The sequence below is a fragment of the Microtus ochrogaster genome, linkage group LG1 (genome assembly GCF_000317375.1).
Source record: "Microtus ochrogaster isolate Prairie Vole_2 linkage group LG1, MicOch1.0, whole genome shotgun sequence".
In the NCBI taxonomy this organism is placed as follows: Eukaryota; Metazoa; Chordata; class Mammalia; order Rodentia; family Cricetidae; genus Microtus; species Microtus ochrogaster.
This window is the reverse complement of record NC_022027.1, coordinates 46,827,311-46,841,588: the sequence shown is the minus strand read 5'-3', so window position 1 is coordinate 46,841,588 and position 14,278 is coordinate 46,827,311.

Below are 14,278 nucleotides of genomic sequence, written 5' to 3'. Positions count from 1 at the left end.
ACAAACCATAAATTAACATATGTTTCTGGGAAAATTAATAGAAAGTATTATAAAGAACAGTTACCAAACATTCAGGTTATACAAGAACAGGGCACAACAGCTGCTGATCTTCGAAAGGCATCAACAGCCCTACCTTTAAAATGATTGACAGACAAACTTCTGTGGATTGTGCAATGGCCTTTAACAACAGATAAACTGCAGGCTTTAGAAGAATTGTTACAGGAGCAACTAAATGCTCAGAATATTGAAGAATCAACCAGCCAGTGGAATTCTCCTGTATTCATTGTTAAAAAGAAATCTGGAAAGTAGACAATGGTAAGAGATTTATGAGATATTAAAAGGTGATACAGCCTATGGGATCTCTACAGTATATAATTCCTTTGTCTTCTCTATTGCCTAAAGAATGGTCTCTTATAGTTATTGACTTAAAAGATTGTTTCTTCACTATATCTTTACAAGAAAAAGACAGAAAAATTTGCCTTCACAATGCTATTTATAATAATTCTCATCCTGCTAAAAGGAATCAATGGAAGGTTCCCCCTTGAGGACTGTTAAATAGCCTCACCCTGTGCCAATATTTTGTTAGCCATTGGAAATAATATGTTAGCAATTTCCTCAATCTATAGTTTACCACTACATAGATGACATCTTATTAGCTGATTCAAATATAGATAGTATGTTTAAAGGAGTAAAGAAAATGTTTTTTTTTTTGGTTGGGGATTACAAATTGCTTCTGAAAAAAATACAAAGAGGAGTTTCTATTAATTATTTAGGCTATAAAATAGGTTTACAAAAAATTAGGCTCCAAAAGCTAAAAATTAGGAGAGATCAATTGCAGACTCTTAATGACTTCCAAATATTGCTAGGAGATATTTCCCATTTTGGCCCACTATTGGGATAAAACCTGATGAACCAATTAATTAAACAAAACCATAGGTAGTGACAAGGACTTAAGTGGTCCCAGGAAATTACTTACTATAACAGAAAGAGAATTGGCTTTGATTGAAGAGAAATTGCAGAAGTGTACATGTGGACCAGACAGATCCCAATCTTGACTGCATTCTGGTCATATTACCCTCTATGCATTCCCCCACAGGAATTTTAATGCAGAAGGAAATTTTTATCTTAGAATGGATCTTTTTATTACATAAACCAAGTAAAAAACTAAAAACTTTTGTGTAAAATTATATGAATTAACTCTAGAAAGGAAAATTGAGACTTTTGCTAGGAATAGACCCAGCAGAAATTGTAGTACCATTCACTAATGATGAAACTGACAAATTATGGACAGAAAGTAAAACCTATCAAAGAATCTGTAGTAATTTCTTGAGAAAGATTAACAACAAATATTCCCAAAACAAGGGAATTCAACTTATAAACAAAAACTAACTGGATCCTTCCTTGCATTGTATGGGACACACCAATACCTGGAGTCACTACATCCTATACTGAAGCAAATAAATCAGGAAAGGTAGGTTACAAATCTGAAAACTTAAGTAAAGTAGAACAAATCCCTTATGATTCTGTCCAAAATTCACAATTATATGATATTCTCATGGTACTAAAGGATTTTAAGAAACCTTTCAACATAGTTACTGATGAACAATGTGCAGAAAGAGTTGTTTTACATACTGAAACTGCTGAGTTAATACCAGATGATACAGAATTGACTTCATTGTTCATTTAGCTACAAGATTTAATCAGGAATAGGAATCATTCCGTATACATAACACACATCTGATCCCATATGGATCTGCCAGGTCCTCTAGCACAAGGCAATGCAGAAATTGATCAGTTATTGTTGGAAATGTGCTGGAGGCCTCAGAATTTATAACAAATATCATGTCAATTGCAAAGGTTAAAAAAAAGTCTTTTCTATCATGTGGCAACAAGCCAAGGAAATTATAAGGAAATGTTTCACCTGTTCTTTATAAAACCAAACACCATTACCTATAGCAAATAACCTAAAGAGTGCTCAAAGGAATAAAATATGGCAGATGGATGTGTTCCATTTTGTAGAGTTTGGAGAATTATAATATGTACACCATATCACTGATACCTAGTCAAGCTTTAAATGGGCAACTACTTTGCGTTCAGAAAAGGCTGGTTGGGTAATCACACATTTCCTAGAAGTTATGGCCCTCATGGACATACCTACTCAAATAAAAGCAGACAATGTTCCAGCATATGTCTCTAAGAAAAGGAAACAGGTTTTGGTTATCGTAATATAAAACATATTACAGGTAAACCACACAATACTACAGCTATAGAAAGATCAAATCGAACTCTAAAAGATATGTTAAATAAGCAGAAAGGGATGGTAAATATTCCCAGAAGGAAATTACATAATGCTTTATTAACTTTGACTTTTCTAAATGCTAATGAGAAAGAAACAACATCTGCAGAGAGACACTGAATAGTAGGGGAAAACTACAGAATTAAATCAGCTGGTTTACTTTAAAGGTGTACTGACCTCAGAATGGAAAACAGGACATGTGTTACTTTAGGGAAGGGGTTTTGCTTTTGTTTCTACAAAAGAAGAAAAGCTCTGGATACCATCAAAATTGATAAAGATTCAATTTGAACAAGAGACATTTCTTAATTAGAAGCAATGATAGTTCGTCAAACATCATGGCCAATTAATATAAACTAATGTATAAAACTAACAAATGTTTTTCATTTGATCAGGTATAACTTGTCAAAAGAGAACTCCCTGAAATTAGGATTGGGGAAGGGTTTTGTTTCTGTCTTTTCAGGAGAATAAAGGCATCCAGCTAAGTAATCTAAGACCACTGGACAAAAGAGACATCTAAAGAAAAAGGACAAATCATTCAGAAAAAAAACTCAAGAAAAAGACTAAATTGACCTCTTGATATATCACAGTTCCAACCGGATAAAATTTCATAAATCTTCCCAAATGTTTGTTTCTGCTATTCTCTACAGACATATAATACAAATGGTCTTTTTGTAGTCCCAACCCAGTTAAAGATTAAAGCTGGAGTTAGAGTGTGACCCTTCTCTAAACCCAAGCATGCTTATTAAAGTAAAATCCGAAATCTCTGGCTCATGTTGGAAGAGCACTTGATATCAGACAGAAGAAAAACAAATATTTGAGAAATGTTTTATTGACAATAATCTTAAAATCTTTTATTTTATATTGACTCTTTAACAGTTTTTCTTAAGGCATAAATATCTCAAAATTTATGAAGCTTAATATGTATATTAGACCAGCCTGGTCTACAGAGCTAGTTCCAGGACAGGCTCCAAAACCACAGAGAAACCCTGTCTCAAAAAACCAAAAAAAAAATAATCTAATATATATTTTAATATATATACTTTTGTCATGATATTAATGATCATATAGAGTACTAATTCTAGAAAAAGATTTAATCTACCTTCCTGTACATGATTTCAGGTTTGAGTCTCTATCAATTTTCTACAGTGAACCATAAGTATACCTAACAACTTTTGAATTCTCCAAAAGGATGATGGGCTATAGCAAGATTAATAAAAGCCCAGAGACATAAATTGGTATTTAACCTGAAGGTCAGAAAATCAAAATAGCTAGTCTCTGGCTCTTACCTCTACCTCAGTCCAAAATGGCAATCTTGCCTCCAGAAATCTCAGGATGAGACTGTGTGTGAGAGCACTGTCTCCTCCCATCTTATATTTCTCTCTAGGGCAGGGATCAAAGGCGTGCACCAATACTGCCCGGTTTCTATGGCAAACTAGTGTGGCTACTGGGATTAAAGGTGTGTGTCACCACTGCCTGGTCTGTGAGGCTGACCAGTGCAGCTGTTTAACTCTCTGAACTTCAGTGATACTTTACTTATTAAAATACAAATGAAATATCACTACAATGGGGCCCCATAATGACGATTCCTCCAGGTCTATAATAACACCAGTAAGCTGAATAACACCACCTAAAGATCAGCTTTGGACTACAAACTGCTCAGAACAATTTCAAGGTGGCTAAATGAAATGATCCAACCTAACAGACTACTCTAGCCAGGACTGGAAACAATCCCTGCACTTTCCCATTTGCAGAAACTGGACAACAAATTAATAACTTAACAATTAGCCCAAATTTTTCTTTTAAAGATCTCTTAAAGATGCCATTGCCCCCAGAAAGCAGGAAGTAAATTTAAGAATAGGATGCCCACATTTCCAAGAGGGGCAGTGGGCAGTATTTTGCCATGCAATGGGTTATGGATATTTGTCATTGTTAAAAGGTATTGTTTATAAATTGTCATTAGTTACCGTCAGTAGGAAAGGTGAACAAAGGAGATTTGAAAAGAAAAAAAGGGGATACAAATGTGATAAGATAAAAGATTACTCTGAAAAGAAAAAAATGGAGGATATAGATAAGATAACATAAAAAGATAAATTATTAAGCTGGGCGGTGGTGGCGCACACCTTTAATCCCAGCACTCGGAAGGCAGAGGCAGGCAGATCTCTGTGAGTTCGAGGCCAGCCTGGTATACAAGAGCTAGTTCCAGGACAGGAACCAAAACCACAGAGAAACCATGTCTCGAAACCAAAAAAAAAAAAAAAAGGTAAATTATTGAACCTACTTTAAAAAGCAACTACTAGTTTTAAGTATTTTACACTGGATTTGACATTGGTGAGATTAACTGTGTTAAAATATACTGTACATACATTTCTAATCTTGTTCAAGGTATTGTACCTATACAGCTCATTTAACAATATAATGCAAATTTCTAGTTCTTGAAAGTTATTATTTCCAGCTGTTTAGGATAATAAGGAAATGCAGTTTGGTAATTAGTCATCTATTATAATTGAACTTGTAGTCACATTAGGAATGCTTTTGACGTCAAGCAAAGATATATTTTAGATAGGTCATCTTCAAACACTTCAGAGATCTACAGAATATAACATTTAAGATGTTTTAGTAATATAAGTTCTTTTTTATGGCAATAAGACATGTGGACTCCTGAAACCATCAATTTACTTCAGAAAAGATAATGGCATGGAAAAAAACTCCACGTGATGTTTACTTTCTTTGAGCCAAAATTGAGCCACTTGGCAATAAAATTCCCCTGCCTTGACTTCTGACACTATGCTCTCCTAATTAGACAAGCAGGACACGAAAGAAAGTGTCTGCTAAACCTTGTCAAGACAAGGTTAGACAGTCCTTCAAAAAGCCTGCTTCATAGAAAAGTCTGTCAAATATTCTAGGCCTTTACACTGATGATGGATGCCTCAACACTAAGGAACTTTGAGTGACTGTACAAGCAACCAGCTAGTTCTGTCATTTTTCACATATTTTTGAAGTCTCTTGCTTGTTCTTCCTGCTTACTCAGTTAATATTATTTCTTTCTCAGATCTCTGAGGTATTTGAAGACCAAATAGTTATAGTTTTCCTTGTCTATAAAACTCAGAAAAGAAATTCACTGAACAGGTATAAAGTGTATAAGGCTGAGAGATATCAAAAGATAGTTTTGGATGGTAATGAAAGTTATGATAGATAGCAAGTTAAGTACAAGACTTTGAACTCATCAAAATAGGATAGATAATGGCATATTTTCTCTGAATTTGTCAAATGCAAATGAACTAGACATTGGTGATGTACTTATTACCTGTATATATTGTATATACTTATTGCATATAATTTTTCTTAAATTGCTTATAGCATTCTTTTGTATTTTGGACAAAAGGGGAAAATATAGTGATATTTTATTTGTGCTTCAATAAGGTTTGCCTGAAGATCAGAGTGTAAAGCTAGCCATACTAGTCAGACATACAGGCCAGGCAGTGGGTGCACACACCTTTAATCCTAGCAGCCACACTAGTTAGCCATAGAGGACTACAGAGCAATGTAAGACAGGAGGCGACAGGAGCTCAGTCTGCAGCCTGAGATGTGATGGAGAACATTGCAGTCTATAGTTATTCTAAGGACAGGATTGCCTCTTTGTCTAAGCCTTGGTAGAGGTAAGAGCTCTCCAATGGCCCGGTTTATTTGCTTTTCTTGATCTTCAGCTTGAACCCCATTCTCTGTCTCTGGGTTTTTATTATTAGTGCTACACATGACCTTATATTCATTTTGTTTGTGGCTGCACGCATACCACAAACCTAAAATGATCTTCAGGTTAAAATTATAAAGTGTGTACAAAACACGTGAATTTTGTGTTTAGACTTCGGTCTTAACCAAAGATATTATATTACATATATCCAAACATGCAAAAATTTTCAAATATAAAATCTGAACTCCTCAACATTTCTGGGCCTAAGAATTTCATATAAGGAATATTCAATTTGTATTATATAATAATTAAAATCAGCATCTTAAGCATGTATTGTATTGGAGGCACAAAATTCAGTACACAGAAGTTCCTGCATTTTGTTCATGTGCATATACTCTTACACACACACGCAAGCACAAATCCATACAAACATCTTTGAAAATTATACATCAAAATATTATTTCTGAGATTCCAGATGGCTTTTCATTCCTCTCTTGAGCTTACCTAGGTTTTCATTATTCTATACTGAACACATATTTACTTTTACAATGAAAAGTGGTATCACAGAGTTTTTTTTTCAAGCAACAAAAGGAGCCAGTACAACTTGCTTCATACATTTAATTTCTGTCTATGGAAGGAAGAAGCTTGTATATTAGAAGTTATTCAGGGTTTGCTCGCCTGAGCAGCTTAATAATGGTTATTTGCTGTACTCTGCTTCAGGAAGACAGAACAGTGCTCACCATCATTTTCTGGATGCTTGGGATATTACATTTTTACCAGGTCACCCACAAATGGATTGTGCCTCATGATAAAATCTATCCCCACAGCATCCAGTACAACAGCTGTGCTCACAAATGGCTCCTGGGTCTTAAAAGGAGTTTTGTCCACATTGAGAAGCGCTAACTGATAGAATATAGTTATGTTCCAAGCACTTGGTAAAAGGAATGAACATCAAAATAATAACACTTTGGGTTGTGTTAAGCACAATGTGTAATTAACATTGATATTAATTGGGTGTGATGGTACACACCTATAAATAATATCCCACTCAGGAGGCTAAGGCAGGAAGTCAGGAGTCTGAGGCCAGTATAGGCTCTATAGCAAGAATCTGTCTCCAAAACAAAATTCCTTCATTTACCCATTTCTCTTTGTTTTGTTTTTAATAAAAAGCAGTTACTAGAAAACTAGGTTAATGTGTTCACTATAGACCTATGAAGTAGTTTTTAAAAATAAACTGATAATATCAAGCATTGGCAAGGAGATGAAACAACTTAAACTCCCATAAATACTGGTTTGTTCATGGAAAATGAAAGCCAATCTGGAAGACAGTTTAATAGTTTCTTATGAAGTCAAACATAAACTTTCCAGACGACTTAGCTGCCTTACTCCTAAATATTTACCCAAAAGAAATTACAGCCTGTTCTATTCATACAAAATTCTATAGATGAATGTTTAAACTGGCTTTCTTAGTCACCAAAACTAGTAAACAACACAAATCCCTCAACTAGAAAGGAAGTGAACTGTCTATGTAAGAGCCTATGACTTAACTGGCCATGATGATGCATGCTTTTAGTCCTGCCACTCAGAAGGCAGAGAGAGACAGATCCCTGAGTTTGAGGCCAGCATGGTTTTCAAAGCAAATTCCAGGACAGCCAAAGAAACACAAAGAAACTCTGTCTCAAAAAAACAAAGCAAAACGGACAAACTGACTTATTAGTAAATGAAGCAAAGCACTAGCAGACGTTATAGTGTCAATGAAGAGCAAGTGAACGCACAAAGAAACCAGACTCAAAAGCCTACACACCTGATTCCATTTATATCCCAGCCTCTCAAAGCAAGACTACAGGATGAGAAAAACAGCTACTCAAGAAGACAAGAGGGCTGGGTGGTGGTGGCGTACACCTTTAATCTCAGCACTCGGGAGGCAGAGGCAGGTGGATCTCTGTGAGTTCGAGGCCAGTCTGGTCTACAAGAGCTAGTTCCAGGACAGGCACAAAAGCTACAGAGAAACCTTGTCTCGAGAAACCAAAAAAACAAAACAAACAAATAAAAAACAAACAACAAAAAGACAAGATGGACTTGGCTCAAAACAAAAACAGATAAATTTTAACTTTACTACATGTAAGCTCACCAGTATTTTAAAATAACCAAAGAAATCTTGGGAAGTAAGCACCACCTTCAGACTGGAGATAACGATAATAATAAAGTCAATTAAAGTGACAAATCTGGTGCCCTGCCACAAAGCTCTACCTCCACACAGATAAAGGAGTGATAGCATTCCAAAATGGCCAATCTCCAACGAGCCAAAGTTTCCTCAGCAATATGGAGCAAAGCTCCACGCCAACACTCAAGGATGAGGGACAAGCTTTGTTTCCCTGAGCATGGACATTGCAAGCTGCTCGCTACTTCAGCAGACCAGAGCCCATTCTGACAAAGGACGCTTTCCTCTGGGTCACCTTTACCTTCTGCTTGGGTCCTTTTTACATTCAAAATAGCCTCCCACAGGTCAAGTCCACAGAGTCTAATCCAGGTCTAGGAGGAAATTTGTGAACCTACAGCAAACTTTCTCTTCTGCTTTATTATACCAAACTGACTCCCCACACATCCCTGAACCGACAGAGCTGACAGAATTTTCAATTTCACCAAATTAGCTAAGACTTGACCTTTATGGCGTGCCGTATTCCAAGAGTGAAGAGAGTTAACATCCCCACAAGTTAGGTTGGTTAATTTATTGCCCAACTCAAGACACTTTTAAGAGCAAAAAATCCTGATACTAATAAATAACACCAGAATAACAAAAACACAAATCAAGGTTCCCTGAAAGACTCGGCTTCCTGGAGAAGGCACCTGGACAATCTGACCGTTAGGAAGAAAAGGTATCAAGAGTAATGGGTACTGAGAGACAGCCACAGTGAACAGACAAGATTTTGAATCACATACCTTCAAGAAAATGAGAACTTCATATGGTACTAAGAAAGCCACAAAATAAATCGTCTGTAATGGAAAAGTCAGTCAACTGTAAAACGTGTTCTTCCCACTTTTTTTTTTTAACAAGGTATTCTTTCCAAGGGAATACGGCTGTGGATCGACTCTAGGGAATGTAACCATCCCAGTGTAGCCTGGGTCTCCCTGTCTTCCATCACGAAGGCATCCTACGCACCTCAGAGCAGACGTGCCCAAAAGTAAAAGCTTCCACCTTCTCAGAAGCAAACTACAGACTTGGAGATTATTTTCACTATGATCCACTGATACCAATCCCCACAAATGTAGGAAGGAAGACAGCATTATCTTAGGACTCCAGGGAGAAACCCCCAGAATGCAATTTAAGTTCTAGGGCTAGCTGGTTAACTGACTTGAGATAAGTCATTAATAGATCCTCTAAATTGTTGTCTGTAAAGGAGAGATAATAATATTTGAGACCCACTTATCAAACTGGGTTCTGGTGAGACTCAATTTAAGAAAATGGACATGAAAATCTTTTTAAATGTTAAGAGCACTTACACAACTGTAGCATTATTACAGAATTTCAGCTAGGTCAGGCAGTTTCCTGTGCAAGGCAGTCTTAAGGATATAAATAATCACCCTGTTGTAATTGGATATGTAAATGCTCCCAGAGGTCTATTTCAGCCAGCTCTTTAGATAAATCAAAACTGATGATGATGGTGGCAATATTTTCTCTAACTATGAATGAAAAATGGAAAGAAAGACAGATGATCTCCTGTTTTGATCAATGCAAGAAGACTAAGTAGCCCTTAGTTGTATCATTTGTTTTAGGGATTTTCAGGGAGCACATAGTCAGATGAGAACTCATCCATGGTCAGGGTGTGTTTGGTATGTTTCAGTACACCAGCCTCTAATTTCTCTATTTTCTTTCTTATTCTGTGAATGTCTAGTATCAGCCAGATTGCGGTGAGTCTGGCTTCAGACTCTCTAGAGTCAGTCAATCTTAATGTGACTGTGGACTCTGAAATGACAGGGAAAAAACCGGCTCTAGCTCCTCCTGGGACTTTCCTGGCAGACAGATGGCCCTAAGCCTGCTGTCGTTTTTTTTAGGAGGTTACAGAGTTGAGAAATTGTTTCCCCCGTGGGCAGAAGACAAAAGAAGGCAGGAACAATGACAAAGAGGAGGCACGGCGTGTGCCCCTGTCTACCTTTTAGTACCATAAAATATACAGAATTGGAAAGTTTGGTGCCTTAGCAATGGGAAAATGTTTGCCTCCGAAGCTGGCACCCTCTTGTCAACTCAACATCCTCCCTTGACATCCGCTGGTGTGCTTCTCACCAGCGCAGGCCAACCTGGGTTTGAATCAGTGCTAGAGCAGCTATGGCAGCAGCTTGGGAAGTTCAATTTCAATAAAGCCGGGGCCAAAGCTGCTCATAAAACGTGAAGTACCATCTTAGTTGACATAAAGACTTTTCAATAGAAAAAAATCCCACCCCAGTAAGAAAGTCAAAGAGCGCTAAGACTGTGTAATTAATTCCACGGGCATCTAAGGATAGGACAAAGCCTATGCATCTCTCAACTCCAGCATGGCCACTCTGTCCTCCTCTGGAATAATGCAGAAAAGTGGAGACTGTGGTTTAACTGTATTTCTTTACTTAAAAAAGAAAGGCAGTTATTTCCATTGACTTCTGAGCTTATAGTCATCTTACAGTTTGAGAATATTAAAATACTTAAGTTAAAGTTTGAATTGAACTGGGAGCTGTTTATAATACGCAATGCTACTTTTCGTAATCACCATCAACAGCCTCGGGTCTTTTTATTTCCAGTATAAGAAAGAGTGGGGATTCCCTAATTGCCTACCTACCTCATATTAAAACAAGATAAAATAACTCTGAGCAACAGACATCTTAATTAGCTGCACTTGGGGTATTCAGCCTGCTAACTAAGGGGCTAGAGAGATGGCTCAGTTGACAAGGTGTCACCATGCGGAAGGTCCTTAGTTCAATCCCCACCACCCACATAAAAAGATTGGCACAGTGGAACACACTGCTAAATCCAGCACTGTGGAGGTGGAGACAGGTGAATCCCTAGGGCCAGTAGGCCAGCCAGCCTCGCCTAATCAGTAGACAGGTACCAGCAAGAGACTCTTCCGGGAGAAAAAAAAAAAAATCAAAATGGCAGCACCTTAGGAGTAATAACAGTTGTCCTCTGACCTCCACGTTCCTTACCACATAAGTGTGAGTGCACACACACACACACACACACACACACACACACACACACACGGAAGATGCCCTGAGGTCACAGCTGTGTAGAAGTGCACAGCAGCTACCACACTGGCCAGCGTAGTCCTTTCTTAGACATGAATAGAAACATTTGAAAAAAAGGAACACGGCCTGAAAAAAATGCAAAAATAACCAAATGGCATACGGGATCTTAGAGTTTAGAAAAAGAAAGTCTTCATAGAAGAAACAAGAAAATTTTTTAAGTTGAATTTTTATCCTCAGAGGTTTTTTTTTGTTTTTTTTAGGGCAGCATCTTTGTAAAGCAAGCCTAGCTACTATGATTTTGGAGGGGGATAAAAAAGCAGCCAGACACATAAAGAACCTTTTAGAAAATAAAGATATGCTTGCCAAGAAAAAGTAATAGAAGTTCTAAATTATAAAGCATAAATAGCTGAAGACCATGCAGTAGCCTGGAGATAAAACTGCGGACATTTTCACGAGTCCGAACAATAAAAACTCAGGACCACTCGAGGCCAGGGTCTGCACCCAGAGTTCTCGTGAGGGAAGAAGACAGCTGGTGTTGCCGGCTGGGAAGGTGGCGCTGAGCTCACAGCCGCCGGGCTTTTCCGCTGATCCTGTAGGACAAACAGCGGATGTGGAAGGGTTTGAGGAGCGGAAAGGGGAATGAAGACCGTATGGCCTATTTTAGATTTGGCATCTGAGGGAGACACTTTGCTTAGCCTGGTTTGAGTAGTTTCTGATCATTTGAAACGCTGAAAAGATCAAGAGCAGTTAGGAAGGAGAAGGTGAATCACCATAGCGGAAGCGGAAGTGACGTGCATTGATTTTGCGTCTGCTGGAACAACAGCTGGCTGTTTGGACCAGGAGGCTGTTCCCAGTGTAGGCAAAGGCTCAACCTCCAGCATCGTGAGACTTTCTCAGAAGAACCTGCTGTCTATCACCACTTGAAAGATCCGTCAGCCTGCTGGACATACCAGTATTGCTTGTTGAAAAGCAAAAGGGGGCCTCAAGCTATTTTTTTTAATGAATTAAATATTTGAACAAGGAAAACCAATGCAACAACCAGGATGGCCATCTCTTAACACATTGAGAACAGATAATTTTAAAATGCATGGCAATCAATGGCATACAAGAAAGTATTGGTAAATAAAAGATCAGAAAACCCAAGGTCTACAAGAGCTAGTTCCGGTAGTTCCAGGACAGGCACCAAAGCTACAGAGAAACCTTGTCTTGAAAAACCAAAAAAAAAAAAAAAAAAAAAGATCAGAAAACCAAAATTATTTATTTGAAAAAAGTTCTAACTTTACTATGGAAACGTCTAAATAGGAGGAGTACTCCCGCAAACAAAATTCAAAATGTAGAATATAGGAACCATGACAACAAAACCCCCTCAAGTAAAAGTCAAAAGCCCCAAGTTTAAAGACAGAATCATGATGCAGAAGAACTGTGGATTCAGCTCAGTGGTAGGGCGCTTGCCTAGCAAACCCAAGGCCCTGGGCCTGTTCTTCCCCTCCCAGGGTGGCGGGTGGGAACAAGCAAAAAAGAGGATTAAAATTGCTAAAATGAAAACATACAAATGAGAGCTTTAATAAATGATAGCTTAGAACAAATATGCTAGGTATAATTACTTTCTAAAATGATACACATTTTTACAAAATTGAATAAAATTGTTAACAAAATCACATCCTTCTGGGCATTAATGCATGGACAGGGGAGTTTCTCACATGAGAATAAAAGGGAAATACTGGGCGGGCAGGGGGAGTGGAAATAAAAAACACTGGGAATAGAACGGAAAATACGTTTCCGTGCTTTCCAAAGAGTCAGAATAACAGTGGAGAACTCTTTACAGCCCAGAGCCAGGCCTGTGAGGGAAAAATGCACACAGTCACGAGGTGTACGAGGTGTACAACTCACATAGGCTATGCTGAAAAGGTCAAGAAGCAAAGAGAGAAGTAATTCAGGACAAGTGTCTCAGGCCAGTAAAGATTGTGCTCACAGAAAAGCAAGCAGGACAAAGATGACTGCTAGGTTTTTAAAACAAAAAGTGCTTATTAAAATCAAACTCCAACATAATTTTGAAGTAAAACTTATAAAAAGGGAACATGATAAGTAAATGATAATTTAGAATTACAATCCGAAAAAAAAAGACAACCCCAGAAATTATGGTTGAAGAAGAGGATTAAGAAGAAAAGGAATGGGCTTGGTACATGTCTTTAATCTCAGTTCTTGGGAGGTAGAGGCAGGTGGATCTCTGTGAGTTAAAGGGCAGTCTGCTCTATGTATAAGCTTCAGGATGTCCAGAGCTACATAGTGAGACCCTGTCTCCAAATAATAATCAGAATCATAATAAAGCAAAATAAATAAATAAAAGGCATGGAGAGAAGGGAAAGGAGGAAGTGAAATAAAATGGTGAATGCCGTGGTTTTCCCAGCACCACAAAAAGAAAAAAGAAAGTGCCTTCTGTCTTCTGCTGCAGAGTTAAGGAGGCCTATACATTCCAGTTTAACGTATGTCATTTCCCCAAAGAGACCGCAATGTACCGTGCTATGGTAGCACATACTGTAACCCAAGCACTGGAAAGGCTGGAGCAGGAGGCTCATGAGTTAGAGGCCAGCCTGGGCTACATAGCAAGGTGTGTGTGTGTCTGTGTATGTCTCTGTGTGTGGGGGAGAGAGACAGAAACAAAGACAGAGTCAGAGAGACAGAGATTGTCTCTCAGTTTGTTCAACGAAGGCTGTCCAATTATATTCTGAACATGACATGATTTCATAGCAGTAAGGTCTGAATGATACCATATTTTGCAATTTAAATGTGATACAAATTGTTCCAAATCAATAAAACCTCACTACATTTTTCTTAAAAGTCCTTCCCTTAATTTCTCTCTCTCTCCATTTCTCGTTTGACTATGATCACCAAGAAGAAACAATGCTATACCTTCGATACATGTTCTTTGAAATCTGCTCAGTTAGAGGACCAAATGCATTACTTATAAACACTTTTCCACACAACTTTCAGACACAATTCAGGTAAAATGCCTGCCACCGTACAATGAGGATTCTTTTTCCTCCTGCTGGGAATAAGATAATAACACATTCGAGAGGCTG